The sequence below is a fragment of the Palaemon carinicauda genome, chromosome 10 (genome assembly GCF_036898095.1).
Source record: "Palaemon carinicauda isolate YSFRI2023 chromosome 10, ASM3689809v2, whole genome shotgun sequence".
NCBI classification, from domain to species: domain Eukaryota; kingdom Metazoa; phylum Arthropoda; class Malacostraca; order Decapoda; family Palaemonidae; genus Palaemon; species Palaemon carinicauda.
The window spans coordinates 123219469-123238743 of NC_090734.1; the positions used below are offsets into that span (position 1 = coordinate 123219469).

A 19275-nucleotide genomic window follows, 5' to 3' on the forward strand; every position below is an offset into this window, starting at 1 on the left:
TTAGAAAATAAAAGTAACATCATTATGATCTTACTTGTTACTTCTGTTTATTCCTTTATAAACGCACTCTAAACAAGGTATTTAAACCCTAATTTTACCAATACACTTGGCATAAAGACCGCCATATCTTCATTATTTGTAAAAATAATTGGCTGAAACTTCTGCATACAGTACATAGAAACAATAAAACTATTTTAGATTTCTGAAAGTTACGTCAAGCACCGTGGTGGACGGTCTCCTTAATTCAGGTAACCACTTTAGTAATTAAATTAATGTGCCTTTAAATATTAGTTTTTAGGAAACCATTATTTTTACCTTACAGGCAAAAGTAAATTTTATGCTTTAGCAAAGATTTTGACAAGGGGTACCGTAAGAGGATGGTATAGTTAAGATAAATCTTAACTGTATTTTGTTTTCCGTATTGTCAATATTCAGGGTAATTTCTCTTGATGAAAGCTACGCATGTATTTGACAAAGTATTGATAATTTTCATTCCTTTTCAGGTGAAACTTTTCAACAACCATTGTTCAAGTGACTTAGATATGCTTCTGTGGAATGTTTAGCCTCCTTGAAAGATAAATTGGCTTCAAGCTCACTGTAGAGTCGAATATGAACTATGTCTACAACGAACAAGTATTCAGTGGTAATCGAGGAAAGACTGGTTAGTGGCAGGATATTTTATAGAAATTCTGATATTGAACTCATTTGGTGTTCTTGATATATTTACTTTTGTATAATGTAAAGCTGCTTGTTCACATTAGTATTTTTAGCTTGATCAGTACTTTTATCCTATCGCTGACTTAATTTTAGGTTTTACTAAACTGTTACCCAATTTTAATATAGCTTAGGAATTTCAACTTTAAGGACTTCGGCCATTTGAGTTTTACTCAACCTAGTGATTGAATTTTAGTTTACAATGTAATTTGATGAAAAGGCAAAATTAGTTTACTACTGTGTTTGGTTTGAAAAAAGGCAAGTGTTTTTGCATGACAGAAATCGGAAAAAAGTTGATTTCCAACATTTTGATATAGAAATCCTAAATGCGGGTTTTTTTTAATTCAGCCAATTAGTCCATAGTAGCTTGGTTCATGCGAAAATGAAAGAATTGGTAATGCTAAAACAAGTTATTCAAACACATACAAACCTTCGTCCCTTACATAGAAGAATAAAAAAAGTTGGAATACAGCAGGTAAAAGATTTGAAAGGTAAACTGGCCAGTTTTTGTTGTCCCAGTAACATGGAGGATATCTCCTTGCTGCTTGCTCACCAAACTCAATTTAATTTCAGCTTTAGTGAGAACGTATGTTCTCCCTACCTTGAGTTTTTGCTTTCTTCCATTGTGTGTTCTGTTTTGTTTCTTGTTGCCAACAGACCTGCTGAAATGCCTTGGGTTACTATGGTACCATCATGAATGCCAGGGCAGTGGAACCTCATGAGCTTTGTCCCTCATGCAGTCTGCTTGCCCTGTGCTAAATTTTAGGAGTGGTTGCCTTCCCAGTGGAGGAGGTACAAGAGAAGGAGAGAGACTTTGAACAGCTATTCTTTTCCCCCGGTGTCTGGCTCAAGGTCAGTGTCATTTTTGCTGGTGGTTCCATAATTGATGCGGGTACAAGTTTATATGAAATTAAATACTTATAATTTAGGTTAGAATTTTTTTTTAAAAGTTTAATGTGCAATTATCCTTAGTAACAGTTTAGAATTATCATAAATCTTAACTTGGAAGCAAAGCTGCATTTAGACGCTGTTTATTTTTCAGATTGAAGATGACATTGCAAAGTGGAGTAAGCTGGTGGATAACAATACAGTAGATCTTAGCTTAATGATGGCAGTCTATTGAAATATCCAGAAGAGGTAATCCATTTGCATTAGACTACTATCCAAGATAGATGCTGAAGGAATTCTGTAGTAGGCTAAAGAAATTTGACACTTTCCAAATAGGAAATCTCCAGAGTTGAAGGGACACTTCATGCTTCTCATAACTAGCAGTAAGGTGAAGCCATTTTAGTTTTCTAAAGGTGGTATTTTAAAAGATATTTGAGGTCATTTGAAAGCTTTTCAACTAAATAAGGACATCTTATGTTTTCAATTTGATTTTATTTTATTCTTTATAACAAATATCAGCGTCAATAACCTTGGATGCCTGGAAACTATGAAAATCACAGTTTGGAAGAACATTGCCTTGCTTTGACACTTGGTTCGAACATTACCAGGGAAAGGTAAATTAATACTTGGTAATGTAATAATTAATTCTTCAATCTTTTGTTTTAACATATATAAGTATATAGTAAATACATTTTTGGCTGATGCAAGTGGTGGCCCATTCATTGTTTGGCACCTGCTTTGTTACAACTCTTTTTCAGTGCTGCCAAGGCCATATACTCTGACGCAGTATAAAAGCAGAGTTCCTTGATGAGTTTCTACAAATTTAGTAAAATCCTGACATTGATTGGCAGATTTATAACTTTCAGAACTGGTTTCGGTAAAAAAATTCAGTCTGATTTTTTCAGTAATTTATGGAAGCTTCTTTCCAGTTGTTGTACAGTATTATGAATTCTTAAGAGAAGGTACCATATAATGTATACTTGAGGGGATCGTCTTGGGTTATTTTCCATCAATATACTTTGGGATATCAAATTTTGTGAATATTTGGCAGAGAACTGCACCACAACTAAAGTCACGTGAGAAATAATCGTACCAGTTCAGCCATAATTGATTTGTGTATTTTGTGCTAGGGGTTTATGGCACTACATGGGTCATCAGTAACGCGATACCATGTTCTTGAACCCACGGTAACCTATAAGTACGAATATTCTTATAGAATTGGGGGAAATATCAGACTAGAAATATTGTTTGGCAGCTCAACACACTAATTGTCTTTGTGAATACTAGAGAAGAGTAAAAAGAATTAGGCTTTTGCTTTTGGTGTGGGCATTTTTTCCTTACTGTTTATAGTAGTGCTAGTGGACTGTAGGAGGAACCTTATATTGACAAAAAGCAAAATAATCCTATCTTAAGTACAGGTAGTCGCTGACTTACGACGGAGATAGGGACCGAGAGATGTGTTGTAAGTCGATTTTGTCACATGTCGAACTAAAAAAGTGAAGTTTCCGTAGATTTATTATGATGCGTTATGATTCGGCAATCGTCTGGATCATATTTTATTAATATTTTCTTGCTGTATCATTTCGTTCTGTTAAATAGGATATCATATGCTCTATTAATGCATTTTTGTATTCTCATTTTTCAATTTTGGAAGCATTTTGCCAATTGAAAAGTACTTAAAATTTTGTTCACCTTTGGTTGTGATCAGCTGATCTGAAAGTGCTGCTACCTACCGTATCAAAATATGGCGTACATACGTATGGCATTTTTTTTTTTTTTATAATTTCTTGACTTGTTAAGAATATCTTCATGGTGAATATTACATCAGCGCCAATAGGTTACTTGAAATCAGTTTCCATATAGTTCGTCTTATCATTAGGTATAATGCAAAATCATTGTAGCTTTTTCTGTGTGCGAGTACGCTCGCTCTTGCAATCGCATATGGGTAGTTCATTTTTAAAGCTTAATGTAGTATTCAATTTTTAGTTCAATATTAAGCCCTCATATATCATTAGACATTGTGTTTAATAGTGGTTTATTAAAGCACGTTCATATTTTATTTTTTCAATTTCTTGATCATATGAATAATCAACAAATACTTTTGATTTACTTTCAGTTGGCATCAGCTGATCTCGAGGTCACGCTGCCGTATTACGATTATGCGTACACATAGTACGAATAACAGATTTATATAATTTTTTTGACATTCTAAATCTCTTCATAATTAGTATTATAACAGCGCCAGTATGTAATAGGGTATCACATTTTCCATACAGTTCGTTTATAGACCTTATGTTATAAAAGGAATACGCATATCTCTCTCTCTCTCTCTCTCTCTCTCTCTCTCTCTCTCTCTCTCTCTCTCTCTCTCTCTCTCTCTCTCTCTTTCTTTTTTTTTTTTTCTTCCTTATTCAATGTTTTGATTATGGGAATAGTAACGCATCGGAAGGAAGTCGCTTGATTTGCCTCTTGCCTTCCACCAGAAATGACGTTATCAGTCTTTATTTTTTTTTTTCTTAAATTTACTGTAAGTTGTAGTAATCTCATAACTAATGATACAGACCACTAAAACGCTTGATATTGTTACTTGGTGTTTCGATGATGGGAATGCTGTAATAAGATTACTCATTAACACAATGAAAGGAAATAATTCGTTTTGTCAGCACACTTCTGCAAGATACATGTCACAAGACTCTTCAAAGAATGACTTGCAAAATATGTACATTCATTTTCTTTTTTCTTGCAAGAAATGAAAGGAAAACACTAACTTTCTGAACTAAACTATTTAATTTTTATAATGTAAAAGGAAATATATTATTTTCAAGAAAATATTCATCCTATTAGTATACTTTCTTTGGATAAACATCGATCTATTATCAGAGATTAAATAAAACTAGCGTACAGTCAAATTTACGCTACGTAGTACTCGTGACAACCAATAGACCCCCAAAATACGTTGTATCGTTACTTAATATTTTGATAATGGGAATACTAATACAGTACTAATAGTTAGCTTATTGGAAGTAAATAAATGTATTGCCCGGTTGCTTTCCTTTGGTGATGTAACGTCAGCAGACATATAATATGAACTCGGCAGACATTAAAACTTTTCCTAATTTTTTTTTTTTTTTTTTTTTTTAATACTGAAAATAGATACTGAATAAACAATAAAAGAAAAAAATAATTTACAAAGATAAATCATTTATTTTTATTCAAGAAAATAGATTATTTTCAAGGAAATATTCCTCCTATTTCCGATAGACTTGTGACGTCATCACCCTGAAAAAATTGTCGTAAAGTCGAATATTCATAAGTCGCATAGGTTGTAGGTCGAGCATTATCTGTATAGGGAATAAGATAGCTCTTGTAAGACACTACTAAGCAACGAAGTGTGAAGGGGCACCTCTGGATACCCTCGCCTTGAGTTAGTACAGTAGTACTTCCTTGGGATGTTTGGATGGGTGGTGACTTGGACGATGTTTGCAGTAATTATTTTTAAAGTAATTGGGAGTAGTTTGTAATTATCATTAACAATGAAAATACTACTTTTGGTGATGATGATGTTTCTTATTTTTGTTGCAAAATTTTGACAGCCGATATCTCTGCTTCATAGTTATTGACATTCAAAACATTTTCTTCATTGTTAAAAAGTTTTCAAATCCAAAGACATAATGAAATTCCTTGGTAATATTTTTACATTCTAACTAGCATTATTCATGGCAATTATTTATTTCAATGCAGTATGTTACGAGAAAACTTAAAACTATTTTTTTTTTTTTCATAAAAATAATTTTAGTTAAGATTCCAATGAAATGTTGACAGAATCACCAGGGTTATACAAATAACGTGTAAAAATTATGAAAATTCAATTGTCTAAATATTTAACAATTTTTGGCTTCATTGGCGGACAATCTCCTTAATGGCATATTTAAAGATTACCTATGTTACTGTCTTAAACTGAAGTATTTGGAGCTTTAATGCCTGTTACTTTAGTTGTAGCCCTTTGGGAATTATTAGATCTAATAAATCATTTTGGCCCATATATAACTTAACCCTTTTATCCCCAGACTCTCTGGAAATTTCCAACCCTTAACCCCCAAGGGGTTATTTTTTTCCCAGCACATTTTGCAGTATATTTTTTTTTAAATTGCTCTAACAGCCTTAAATTATGAAATAAAGGGGTCAGGTTGGCCTCATTCTCTTGGAAAATTCCTGAATTTTTTCAAAAAATTGTCAAAAATATGGAAAAAATTTTTTTAGCATTTTTTTGCAAGGACGTACCGGTACGTCCATGGGGGTAAAGGGATGGGTTTTGTGAAACGTACCAGTACATCCTTTGGGGGTAAAAGGGTTAATGGTCAGTTGAATGTTATCTTCGAGTATAGAAGTCTAAAATTTTAGTTTGAGGTAATGCCATTTTTTGGAAAGTAATTTTCAATAGTTTACTTCTGATAGGCTAATCACTTGCGTATTTAGAATTGTTTTATAAAGATATTTTTCAGAAAACCATTATTTTTACCATAATTTTATGCTTTTATATTTCAAATAAATTCCATAATATGATTTGTTTATATTGCTTTTGGAGATACAGGTTAATTCCTTTAGATGGAAGCTACAAATGTTGGTTTTGTCAAAAGCATTCATAATTTTCATTAAATTTCAGGTGAAACGAGTAAGCATTGTTCAAGTGACTTTTGTGCTGCTGTGGAATATTTAGCCTCTTGAAAGATAAATTGGCTCAAAGCTTACTGTAGAGTGGAAAATAAACTGTGCTGTCTGCAATGAACAAGTATTCAGTGATCACTGGAGAAAGACTGGTTAGTGGCAGAATATTTTATGAATTCCAAATGTCGACATCTTGTGTGTTCTAGTTATTCGTACTTAATATGTATAATGCAAAGCTGGTAGGTTACACTACTAGTATTTTTAGCTTGATCAGCAGTTTTATCCCATTACAAACTTATTGTTTTTATTAAAATACTGTTAGTTTAACTGAAGCTTAGGAGTTTCAATTGGAGGTCTATGGTCATTTAATTTTACTCAACCCAGGGATTAAACTTTAGTTTACTACTGGGTAATTTGATGAAGTGACAAAATTAGTTTATAAGTATATTTGATAAATAGCAAATATTTTGGCTCTTGACAAAAAGAAACTCTAACCTCAAAAATTTTTATGAAATCCTAGATGCTAAATGCAGGTTTTTCTTAATTCAGCCATTTAGTCCATAGTAGCTCAGTTTACAACAAAATGAAAGAATTTTAAATGCTAGGAAATGGTTGGTCCCACACATACAAACTCATCCGTTGCTTAGGAGAATAATGGTACAATCTGGAATAAGACCGGTAAAGTAGTTGCCGGCACAGTAGCATTGAGGCCATCGCCTCTGTGCTTGCTCACCAAACTCTATTTGATTTCAGCCGTTACTGAGAACGAATGTTGTCCCTACCTCTTGATATTGGTTGAAACTTAATTGCTTTATGCCTTGTTTGCTTTCTCATTGGAAGAGGTACAAAAGGAGGAGAGAGAACTTGGAGGGGGATATTTTTCTCCCATTTCCACCTTGAGGTTGAAGGCTATTTTTGCTGATGGTTCCCTAACTGATAAGGGTAAAAGTTGATGTAGAATTAAATCTACTTATAAATAAAGTTGGGAAAATTTTTTTGGCAATGGAATGTACTGTACAATATCCTTTGTAACGGTATCGTAAATTTTCATACTGTCAGTGGTGTAGACTAAACACATTGGTTTGTGTTTAGCTAAGTGTAGGAATTTGTAGTGATAGGGTAAGTGACATTTGTAATAACACAAGTTCTTGGTATCATTAGTTAGGCTATCACTTGTGGAAATGCGTTGGTTAGTAATGATAGGCGATGAAACTTGAACAAAATGTTTCGTTTGTGCGCCCTTTATGAAAAACTTTATACTGATAGAAAAAGCTATTTCATTTTTGAAGTTTTAAGGGAAAAGTAAAACCTTAACAAAAGTATTTCGTAATCAAATAGTTTTAAGATACAGTATGTTCCAGCAAAAACTAACCTATATGCAGATGTGTTAATGCGTTAATTTGTTTGATTGGCGACTAAAGTAGAAAAAAACTTTTTTTTTAGGCGATGTCAGGGGAAAAGTGTATAAAATTGATTTTTAGCGAGTTTTTATTTGATACATCAAAACCTATCCCATACATATTTTTTAATTCACCAGTCGTCTTATACAACAGATATGACCTAGATTGAGATTTGACCCAATTTTAGATTCTTATACACAGAAATATTTGGAAGTTACACTATCCTGTAGTTAATTTTAAACTATGCATTTACTAGAACTTTAAAATCATTGTTGAATTTATTCATGAGAATAATTTTAGAAAAATTAAATACATTAAAGTACATAAATTCTTGAAAACGGGTAGTAAAAATGCTTGAATGGTTAAGTTGCTGTTTGTCTTATCCCTAATGGAGTTGTTCCAATTGTGTATCTAAATCTGCAGTTTTCCAGTTCTTAGACCAAATTCTCATGTAATTTGGAGTCTCTTACTATAGGTTATTACATTGCTACTGTTTTAGTGTTTGAACCTAGTTTGTACAATAAAGATTATACACATTGTTATTGATGTGCAATATGTAGTCAGGTAGAGAGAATTTTCAAATCTAGTGTGGTTAGTAAATTTCTCAATAAAATTGAAGCAGGTTAAAAAGGTTAGGTGACTTCATTCTTTGATTTAAATCAATGATTGGGTATTTTGACAAGTTGTGTTACAGGAAAATGTGTTGATTTAGGGAACAATACTGTCGATCAATTGGTGAAGAAAACATGAAATATATTCTAAATCTTGTGTATAACTCAAGAAGCTATTACTAGAATAAGAATGCTGTTAAAATTATCCTAGTATCAGTAACTCATTCTTTTAGTTTAGTGCCTTTTGTCCTTAAATTTAAGGGCCTCTATGGATGGCAGAGGCAAGAGAGCGACTTCACCCTAGACACTTCATGTGATCACCTAAACCCCCTCTCCTCCCAAGGTATGACCAGAGTGGGTTTAGACAATGGCTGCTGGTGATCTATAGGCTCCCTCAACCTCCATCCTTAGCTCACAAGAATGGTGAAGATGTAATCGCCAAAGGAACTAGGGGTTATGCACGGAACATAATTAAAGAAAGTCTGGTTAGGTATTGAATTTTGTGCAATAACTAGTGATCAGGGTTTTGCTTTTTCCTATTGGTTTCTTTCAAAGATATGAAAATTTCAGCCGCAGAATTTAAAGTGTCTCAAATCTACTTATTAAAGGGCTGTCATATACTGTAGTCCGTTTTATTTCGTAGAATTTTAAGGGGAGCGACTGCCCCATTGAAAAAATTTAATTTTGGGGGGTAATTTCAAACTTAATCTACCTTATCTTCTCGACCAATTTTAGTCTTTTAAAAAGCATTTTAAAGATAATTTTATTCAGTCCTCAATTCATAATTTTTGAATATTTAACTTAGCCGGTGAATATATAATAGCTGCTGCTCCAGCGGCTCGACAGAAAAAACACACAAAAACTCGCGAGCGATCGCTATGAAGGTTGCGGGTGTGCCCACCAGCGCCAACTATCGGCCAGATACCACACATGCATGTAAACAAGCCTCAATTCTTCTCTGCGACCTTGACGACAAGACGTATCAATACTCGCTGTATAACCTGGAGTTTTCTCAACATATTTGGTGAAGTACTTCATTTTGGTTTGAGCTTTCGCAGTGCAGGTGTTTTTCCTCAACTTAAACTCTTGAACTCTTTATTGGACAGATTTAATTGTTGATGACTTGGATTGTTTTTTGGAATTTCTTTGACTTAATTCAAAATGGCTGACGCTTCACAAGCCCCTAGATTTCGCAAGTGTAATGCTAGGGATTGCAATAGGCGTCTTCCAAAGGCCTCTCTCGACCCACATACTGTGTTCTAATTGTCGGGGTAAAACCTGTCAATTAGGAGATCGGTGTGAGGAATGCGTGGGCCTTTCGGAATTCGATTGGCTCGAATACGACAAGTATTCTCGTAAGCTAGAGAGAGATAGGGTAAGGAGGAGTTCCTCTAGATCAGTAGATTTTTCCTCTCCACATGCCCCTGAACCTAATCCTTCCCCTGTAGTGGTTGTGCCTGAACCCCCTACTGGCACTCAGGAACCATCGATGCGAGACATGTTACGTGCCATTCATGCCTTGGGTGAAAGAGTTGAATCGTTAGCAACAGATCGTAATCAACTCATGGCTGACGTTAAAAGAGCTTAAGTGTCAGTGCCACAGCGGAAAATCGTGGGAAAGTGATTAGTGCGCAAAGTGTTGTGAACAGTGTTGCGACCGAGGGTTCGTCTGTTCGTGCCTGTCGTTCACCTAGTCCGAGACCTCTTGCAAGCTCCCAAGCCCAGGGGAGAAGTAATGTCGTACGACTTATGGGTTCGAGAGGCCTTGATCAGCGAACAGACGTTCCCTCTATGGTAACAGGCGTGTCTCATCAAGATCGCCCCTACCATAAGACGAGAGAGACCATTTTCTCCTCGTCATCCGAAGGCTTTTCGCATAAGAAACCGTGGAGCAAGGTTTCTAGGCCCCTTAAGCGAAAGTCGGTCCCTTCAGGACAGGTCCAGCGTCCTGGCTGTAGCCATTGGGACAGCTCTGACCCTTTGCAGTCATCGGAAGACTGCTTGCCGCCTAAGCAGCAACGTTACACAGGCTCAGAGTATTGGTGTAGGCAAGGTTGTGCCGTCTCAGACGTTAACCTCGTCTTTTACCGCACCCATTCCCGTTGATCCTAAATGGGTTGTGCTGCAAGACATGCAGATTAAGCTCGCCTCCCTTATGGAAGACTATTCTGCCGATAAGGTTCACGATGATCCTCGCCGCTTAACTCATCGAGATCCTGGCCTTCAGCCGCCAAAACGAGCCTTTGCTCGTCCTGTTGACGTTGGCGTAGCTAAGTCACGTCAGTCACGCTTTGTAGAGCCTCACTCGATGCAGTCACGTGTTGACTTTCAGCCGCATATGGACGTTCAGCCACTTCCTAATGCTCTTGTTGACGTTCAGGACGTTCGCCAACCAGCGGAGTTGACTTGTTTTGACGCTGAGCGTCAACCACCGCAGTCTAAGAGTTGTTTTGACTGCTCAGTCTAGGCAGTCAAAACAGTCTCGAGTTGACGTCGAGCGTCCTCCCGCTCCTGTTGTTGACAGTCCACAGGCTGTTAAGCAGTTACATGACGTAGCGTCCTGGACTGCTGCTAATGCACCAGTGCGTGTGGACTCTGCGTGTCAAGCATTGCCAACCCCTTTGCTTGTTACTCAGCAGTTGTCGGATGAGGATCCTTCAGATGAGGACGTTGCTGACCCTCATCATGATGATCATCCTTCGGATGTAGACGAACCTAGAACGGTTCCTCCATCAATGGACTTTAAGAAAGTCATGTTAATTTTCAAGGAGCTTTTTCCCGATCACTTCGTCACTGTTGCTCATCATTCGCCACCGTCTGAGTTTGCTCTAGGCTTACCTGCTAACATGCCAGCCTTTACAAAGCTAGTGCTCTCCCGCTCTTCCAAGAGAGCTTTACGGCTTTTAGGCGACTGGTTGGATACCAGGAGGAGTTTGGGGAAGACGGCCTTTGCCTTCCCTCCGTCAAAGCTCTCGTCTAGATCGAGCGTCTGGTATGCCACGGGAGAAGTTCTCGGCTTGGGAGTCCCTGCCTCTGCCCAGGGTGACTTCTCAAGCCTCGTAGACTCTCCCCGCCGCCTAGCCATGAGATGCTCGAAGATTAGTTGGTCCTCCTCGGACCTTGACCATCTGCTGAAAGGCGTATACAGAGCCTTTGAAGTTTTCAACTTCCTTGACTGGTCTTTGGGAGCCTTAAGTAGGAAAATCTCATCGGCTGATAGAGATGTCTCCTTACTGATAATGTCCTGTATGGATAAAGCCATCCGCGATGGTTCCAATGAGCTCGCCTCCTCTTTTACGTCGGGAGTCTTAAAGAAGTGAGAGTCCCTTTGCTCTTTTCTTTCGGCAGGAGTTACTCCCTGTCAGAGATCAGAACTGCTCTTTGCTCCCTTATCAAAGTTTTTGTTCCCGCAACAATTGGTTAAGGACATAGCTTCTTCACTCGTGCAGAAGGACACCCATGACTTGGTGGCGTCCTCTGCTCGCAAAGGGACTCCTCCTACATCCTTTTCTGCTAGACCCAGGATCGACACTCCGGCGTCCAGATTTATCCCGCCCTTTCGTGGCAGAGCTCCCAGCAGGGGAAGTACTCGTGCCGAGGGAAAGAGAGGAAAGAAGAGAGGAGCCAAGTCCTCACGTGGCAGAGTCTGACTGCCCACAGCCTCAGACAGCAGTAGGAGCCAGATTGAAGAACTTCTGGCAGGCCTGGGAGAAGAGGGGCGCAGACCAACAGTCTGTTCGGTTGCTCAGAGAGGGGTACAAAATTCCATTTGTACGCAAACCTCCTCTAGCGACTTCCCCCATCGACCTCTCTCCCAGGTACTGAGAGGAGTCAAAGAGACAAGCCCTAAACCTAGAAGTGTCTCTATTGCTAGAGAAGGGAGCGGTGGTGAAAGTCTCGGACCTTCAATCACCGGGGTTTTACAACCGTCTCTTCCTAGTCCCGAAGAAGACAGGAGGTTGGAGACCGGTGCTAGACGTCAGTGCGCTCAACGTCTTTGTTACGAAAACAAAGTTCACCATGGAGACCACGAAATCAATCTTAGCAGCGGTCAGAAAGGGAGACTGGATGGTCTCTCTCGACCTAAGAGACTCGTACTTCCACATCCCTATACACCCAGATTCCCAACCGTTTCTGAGGTTTGTTTTAAAAAATGTGGTATACCAGTTTCGGGCCCTGTGCTTTGGCCTAAGTCCTGCTCCTCTCGTGTTTACGAGGCTTATGAGGAATGTAGCAAAATTCCTCCATTTATCGGGTATCCGAGCCTCCCTTTACTTGGACGACTGGCTTCTCAGAGCCTCGTCCAGTCATCGCTGTCTGCAGGATCTTCATTGGACATTGGATCTGACCAAGGAATTGGGACTTTTGGTCAACCTAGAAAAGCCCCAGCTGATTCCATCCCAAACTATACTGTATTTAGGGATGGAGATTCGCAGTCCAGTTTTTCGGGCTTTTCCGTCTGCCACCCGAATAGAGCAAGCCCTGCTCAAAGTCCAACTGATGTTGAAGAGAGAACGGTGCTCAGTCAAGAATTGGATGAGTCTAGTAGGAACTCTATCATCCCTGGAGCAGTTTGTCTCGCTAGGAAGGCTACACCTTCGACCTCTCCAGTTCCATCTAGCCTTTCACTGGAAGAAGGACAAGACGTTAGAGACGGTCTCAATCCCGGTCTCCGAACCAGTAAAGGCATGCCTGAATTGGTGGAACGACAATATCAGTCTGAGAGAGGGACTTTCCCTAGCAGTTCAGAACCCAAACCACGTACTATTCTCAGACGCGTCGGATTTGGGTTGGGGTGCGACCCTGGACGGTCGGGAATGCTCAGGTCTGTGGACCTCAAGTCAGAGGAGCATGCACATCAACGGCAAGGAGCTTTTGGCAGTCCACTTGGCCTTGATGAAGTTAGAGAGTCCTTCGAAACAAGGTGGTAGAGATCAACTCCGACAATACCACAGCCTTGGCGTACATCTCCAAGCAAGGAGGCACCCACTCCCTCACGCTGTACGAGATCGCAAGGGACCTGCTCATTTGGTCAAGAGATCGAGGCATCTCCCTGTTAACGAGGTTTATCCAGGGCGACGAACGTCTTAGCAGACTGCCTCAGTCGGAGGGGTCAGGTAATTCCTACGGAATGGACCCTCCACAAGGACGTGTGCAAGAGTCTTTGGGCGACTTGGGGTCAACCCACCATAGACCTCTTTGCAACCTCGATGACCAAGAGACTTCCAATCTATTGCTCTCCAGTCCCAGACCCAGCAGCAATACACATAGACGCATTTCTCCTAGATTGGTCTCATCTGGACTTATATGCATTCCCACCTTTCAAGATTGTCAACAAGGTACTGCAGAAGTTCGCCTCTCACGAAGGGACAAGGTTGACGTTGGTTGCTCCCCTCTGGCCCGCGAGAGTGGTTCACCTAGGTACTTCGATGGCTGGTAGACTTTCCAAGAAGTCTTCCTCTAAGGATAGATCTGTTACGTCAGCCCCACGTAAAGAATGTACACCAAAACCTCCCCGCTCTTCGTCTGACTGCCTTCAGACTATCGAAAGACACTCAAGAGCTCGAGGCTTTTCGAAGGAGGCAGCCAGTGCGATTGGAAGAGCGAGGAGAGCTTCTACCATTAGAGTATACCAGTCGAAGTGGGAAGTCTTTCGAGACTGGTGCAAGTCAGCATCTGTGTCCTCGTCCAGTACCTCTGTAGCCCAAATCGCTGATTTTCTCTTACATCTGAGAAAGGTTCGCTCCCTTTCAGCTCCCACGATCAAGGGCTACAGGAGCATGTTGGCTTCGGTCTTTCGGCATAGAGGCTTAGATCTTTCCAACAATAAAGATCTCCAAGATCTCCTTAAGTCTTTTGAGACCTCTAAGGAACGTCGTTTGGCAACTCCTGGATGGAACTTAGACGTGGTCCTAAGGTTCCTCATGTCAGACAGGTTTGAGCCATTACATTCAGCCTCCCTGAAGGATCTCACTCTCAAGACACTTTTCCTAGTGTGCTTGGCTTCGGCTAAAAGAGTCAGTGAACTTCATGCCTTCAGTAAGAACATTGGCTTTTCTACAGAAAAAGCCACTTGTTCTCTTCAACTTGGTTTCCTGGCCAAAAATGAACTGCCTTCTCGTCCTTGGCCTAAATCTTTTGATATTCCTTGCTTATCAGAGATCGTAGGCAACGAACTGGAAAGAGTATTATGTCCTGTTAGAGCTCTTAAGTTCTATTTAGCTCGTACTAAGTCATTACGAGGTAAATCTAAGGCATTATGGTGCTCAGTTAAGAAACCATCTTTGCCTATGTCAAAGAATGCTTTGTCATATTTTATAAGAGTTTTAATACGAGAAGCTCGTTCTCACTTGAATGAGAAAGACCGATGTTTGCTTAAGGTTAAGGCTATAGCAACCTCCGTTGCCTTCAAGCAAAATAGATCTCTGCAAAGTATCATGGACGCGACTTTTTGGAGAAGCAAGTCAGTGTTCGCGTCATTTTACTTAAAAGATGTCCAGACTCTTTACGAGGACTGCTACACACTGGGTCCATTCGTTGCAGCGAGTGCAGTAGTGGGTGAGGGTTCTACCACTACACTTCCCTAATTCCAATATCCTTTTTAATCTGTCTCTTGAAATGTTTTTAATATTGTTTTTTGGGTTGTACGGAAGGCTAAGAAGCCTTTCGCATCCTGGTTGATTTGGCGGGTGGTCAAAGTCATTTCTTAAGAGCGCCCAGATTAGGGGTTTGATGAGGTCCTGTTTGTATGGGTTGCAGCCCTTGATACTTCAGCTCCTGGGAGTCTTTCAGCATCCTAAGAGGATCGCTGGGCTTCGTGAGGAAGACAGACTTACAAGGCAGAGTAATCGTCTAAGTCAACTTCCTTACCAGGTACCTATATATTTGGGTTTTGTTATATTGATAACTGTCAAAAACTCTAAGCATATACGCTGTAAACTTAATTAACTCTGGTCTCTACCCACCGCCTTGGGTGTGAATCAGCTATTATATATTCACCGGCTAAGTTAAATATTTAAAAATGATTTTTTAATTATAAAATAAATTTTTGAATATACTTACCCGGTGAATATATAAATTAAAGGCCCTCCCTTCCTCCCCAATAGAGACGCAGCGGGACGAGAAGAATTGAGGCTTGTTTACATGCATGTGTGGTATCTGGCCGATAGTTGGCGCTGGTGGGCACACCCGCAACCTTCATAGCGATCGCTCGCGAGTTTTTGTGTGTTTTTTCTGTCGAGCCGCTGGAGCAGCAGCTATTATATATTCACCGGGTAAGTATATTCAAAAATTTATTTTATAATTAAAAAATCAAGTATATTGGCAATGATTGTATTGATTGCCATTTTTCATGTTTCAATAATTTTGCAAATATCTTTGAAAATTAACAATCTTTTCAAATAGTTTTCCTAAAAATCATCTGATTAACTTTATTAGAGGTTAGTTTGGGTTTAGGGGTAATTATACCTCACCTCTAGGGATCATAAGGACATAATTATATTTCAGGGTTATTTATTAAGAATACTACACAAATTTAAAACTATATACGCTATTTATACTAAATGCCTACACAAGACATTGCTAACCTAATATATTCTTGTTTGTTTACCTTTTGGGCAAATTTTACTCTTAGGCATACACTACTTAGTTGTCATCTCAAGTTCATCATACATCCAGCATAAATTTGATACAAAAAAATTATAATCATATAAATGAACAGAAAAATAATTTTTGTAGTGAAAGTGGCTAAATATACTTCTTTGCATAATTATTGGCTTTTGGTGACAATTCAATTCAATTCACTGGGGATTACCGGTATAAAGTCCTTTTCTTATTATTTACCAATTGCGAGGTGGAGTTCAGGCTGAAGAGTAAAAAATAGATCTTGGCGTAACGGTAGCAATCTAATTGGTATCTAGAGGGGGATAGTTCATACGACAGACGCTAAAGAAATTATGAAATGGAAATTTCATACACTATCAGTATCTGCTAAAGAAAATCTCACGAGTTGAAGGGACACTTCAAACCTTTTATTTTGCATGTTACGATAAAGGCGAGGTTCAATTTACTGTTATTAATTTTACTAAATTAGGAATACTACTTTCCATTGACTCTCCTACATATCTAGGAAATGTAAATTAAGACTACGTAAATGTCAATTCTGTTTTACCGTATGATTTAATAAATTTTTGTCTTGTACATGTGCGGGTCTTTTTCAGTGTTCCCCCCCTTCCCCCTTCGTGTTACTCTACTTTTTAGTGCTGGTAAGGCCTATGTCTCGGGTTGTGAAAGTTGTCTAACAGCAAGTTGTAATTTTTTCCTGTACTTTATGCTATAGTTCAAATTATTGCATTGTTGACATTTACTGAAGTAGTATGAAGGCAAAAAGTTCCTTAATAGTAATTTACTGATTGATGCAATTTAGATACTAAATAGTTCTGAAAAGAGTTTGGTATGAGATGTGTAGAATATTTTATACCTGATTGCATGTCTAAAGTTTACCTAAGTAGTGTGTGACACTTGAAAAACTAATTAAAGCTTTGATACTTTAAATTAGTTGCAACCCTTTGGGAATAAAATTTTCGTACAGTAAATTCTTATGGCCCATATATAACTTAAGTCAATTGAAGTGAAATATTAGTTTGAGGTAATACTGTTTTCAGCAATTAATTTTCAATAGCTTAATGCTGGAAATTACTTTAGTATACTGTATAATCATGATTAGTTTGTCGTAAAAAGTCAAGATTTTAGGAAAATTACTTTTCTTCAGGGCAAAATAAATTTAGCTTTTGCAGTGGTTGATAGGGGTACTATAAGAGTACTGTATATACGGTATATTTCAAATAAATCTTGCAATATTTTATTGTACTTATTTTTTAGGAGATTGAGCTTAATTTCTAGTAATGAAAGCTACACATGTATGTGTCAGAAGTATTCATTATTTTTATTCCTTTTTCAGGTGAAACTTCAAACGAAACATTGTTCAAGTGACTTGGATATGCTTCTGTGGAATGATTAGTCTCCTTGAAAGATAAATTGGCTCCAATCTTACAGTAGAGGGGAGTGTTAACTATGTTGTCTGCTGTGAATAAGTATTCAATGCTAATCATTGGCATGGATTTAGTTAATGACATAACATTTTATGAATTCTAGATGTTGAACTGTTTTGTTCTTGGTATATCTACTTACTATGTTATGCTGTTTGTTCACGTATAGTAGTTTAATCCTATTACAAACTTAATTTTAGGTATAATTAAAATACCAAGTACCCAGTTTTAATTTTAGCTTCAAGATTATCTAAGGTCTTTGGCCTTGCAATTTTATTCATCCAAGGGAGTGTTCTTTAGTTTATGAAAAGGCAAAATTAGTTTCAAAGTTAATTTGGTAATAAAAGGGCAAACATTTTTGTTCTCGACCATTTTTAAAACTAATCATTTTAATCCATGGTAGCTCCTTTTACTCTAAAATTAAAGTGGCTCGGTAGTGCTAAAAACATCTTAATTCTCACATGCATACAAACCCTTAACCCCTGCATAGGTTAATAACCGTGCAAGCTGGAATATGGCATTTAAAACGGGTAAACAACTGGCTGGCAGTTGCCACCCCAATAGCTGGGAGGTAGGCATAAAACTCTTATTTGATTTCAGCCGTTGGTTAGAATGAATGTTCTCTTATATTTATGAAATTTTAGTTTATTACTCTTATACATTTACATTTCTCATAGTATATATTAAATGATGCATGAAGTCACTAAGTAAATATGATTTAAGAATAAGATTTGCCCAGAAAATATGCAGTCATGAATACATTATGCTAGTACTGTCTTACTCGTGCTAGCATTTGGTACCTATAGCATATATATTTCAAGATTTCAGGGAATGGGCTCTCCACTACTTAGTAAATGAGTAGGATCTTAAAATCCTGCTTACCTCTGTTTAGTGTATATGATGAGAATGATCTTATAATACCCAGTGTTGAGGGAAATTATCAATAAAAGCCTATACTTCCTGCATACTAAGTGTATAAAGCTGATTGGTAAAAAAAATTGGAAGCCATTAGGTTGGCTAGGGCACCAGCTACCCATTGAGATACTACCACCAGAGTTTTGGGGTCCTTTTGACTGGCCAGACAGTACTACATTGGATTCTTCTCTCTTGTTACGATTCACATTCCTTTAGTCTACTTACACCGAATAGTCTGTCCTATTCTTTACAGATTCTCCCCTTTCCTCATACACCTGACAACACTTGAGATTAACTAAACAATTCTTCATCCAAGGGGTTAACTACTGTTTGTTTGGTGGTTACTTTCCTCTGGGTAAGGCTGAAGAGACTTCAGCTGTAGTAAGCACTTTTTCTAGGAGGACAGCAGTCCAAATTCAAACCATTGTTCTCTGCTCTTGGGTAGTGCCATAGCCTCTGTACCATGGTCTACTACTGTCTTGGGTTAATTCTCTTGCTTGAGGGTGCACTCGGGCACACTATTGTAATTTCTCTTTCTCTTGTTTTATTAAATTTTTTAAAGTTTATGTAGGAGATATTTATTTTAATGTTACTGTTCCTGAAATATTTTCTTTCCTTGTTTCCTTTCCTCGTTTCCTTTCCTCACCGGGCTATTTTCCCTGTTGAAGCCCCTGGGCTTATACCATTCTGCTTTTCCAATTAGGGCTGTAGCTTAGCAAGTTATAATGATGATTAGTCTGCTAGTTTATATAACTACAATTTATATTTATGATGAAAGATTTGAATTATCTGATGTCAGCAAGTATCCCTGGAGGATAAAATTTGCCCAATAAGTCAGTAGACCAAGAAAATTGCTAGCAATGTCCTGCTCATGTGTAGTCGTTTGGTATATTTTATGTATTTATGATTGCTCCTTAATAAATAACCTGAAATATAGTTGCCCTTTTGATCCCTAATCGTGAGGTATAATTATCCGTAAAACCCCATACTGACCGCTAATTAAGTTAGTCGCACTATTTCTATAAAGAAAAAAAA

The 19275-nt window shown here is 38.1% G+C and overlaps 1 long non-coding RNA gene across 6 annotated transcripts in view; it reads left to right on the forward strand.

Annotated features, from left to right (window-relative positions):
- The window catches only part of LOC137648723 (uncharacterized), a 79612-nt gene that overhangs the window by 26961 nt on the left and 33376 nt on the right, over positions 1–19275 (forward strand). For 2 of the 6 annotated variants that reach the window (XR_011045686.1, XR_011045687.1), the window contains exons 3-6: positions 504–661; positions 1372–1566; positions 1757–1985; positions 6266–6419. This is a non-coding gene — a long non-coding RNA (uncharacterized lncRNA). Of the gene's footprint in view, positions 1–503; positions 662–1371; positions 1567–1756; positions 1991–6265; positions 6420–17237; positions 18397–19275 lie in introns of those variants that run through there. The other 4 variants (XR_011045684.1, XR_011045683.1, XR_011045685.1 and 1 more) reach the window with 4 other exon arrangements.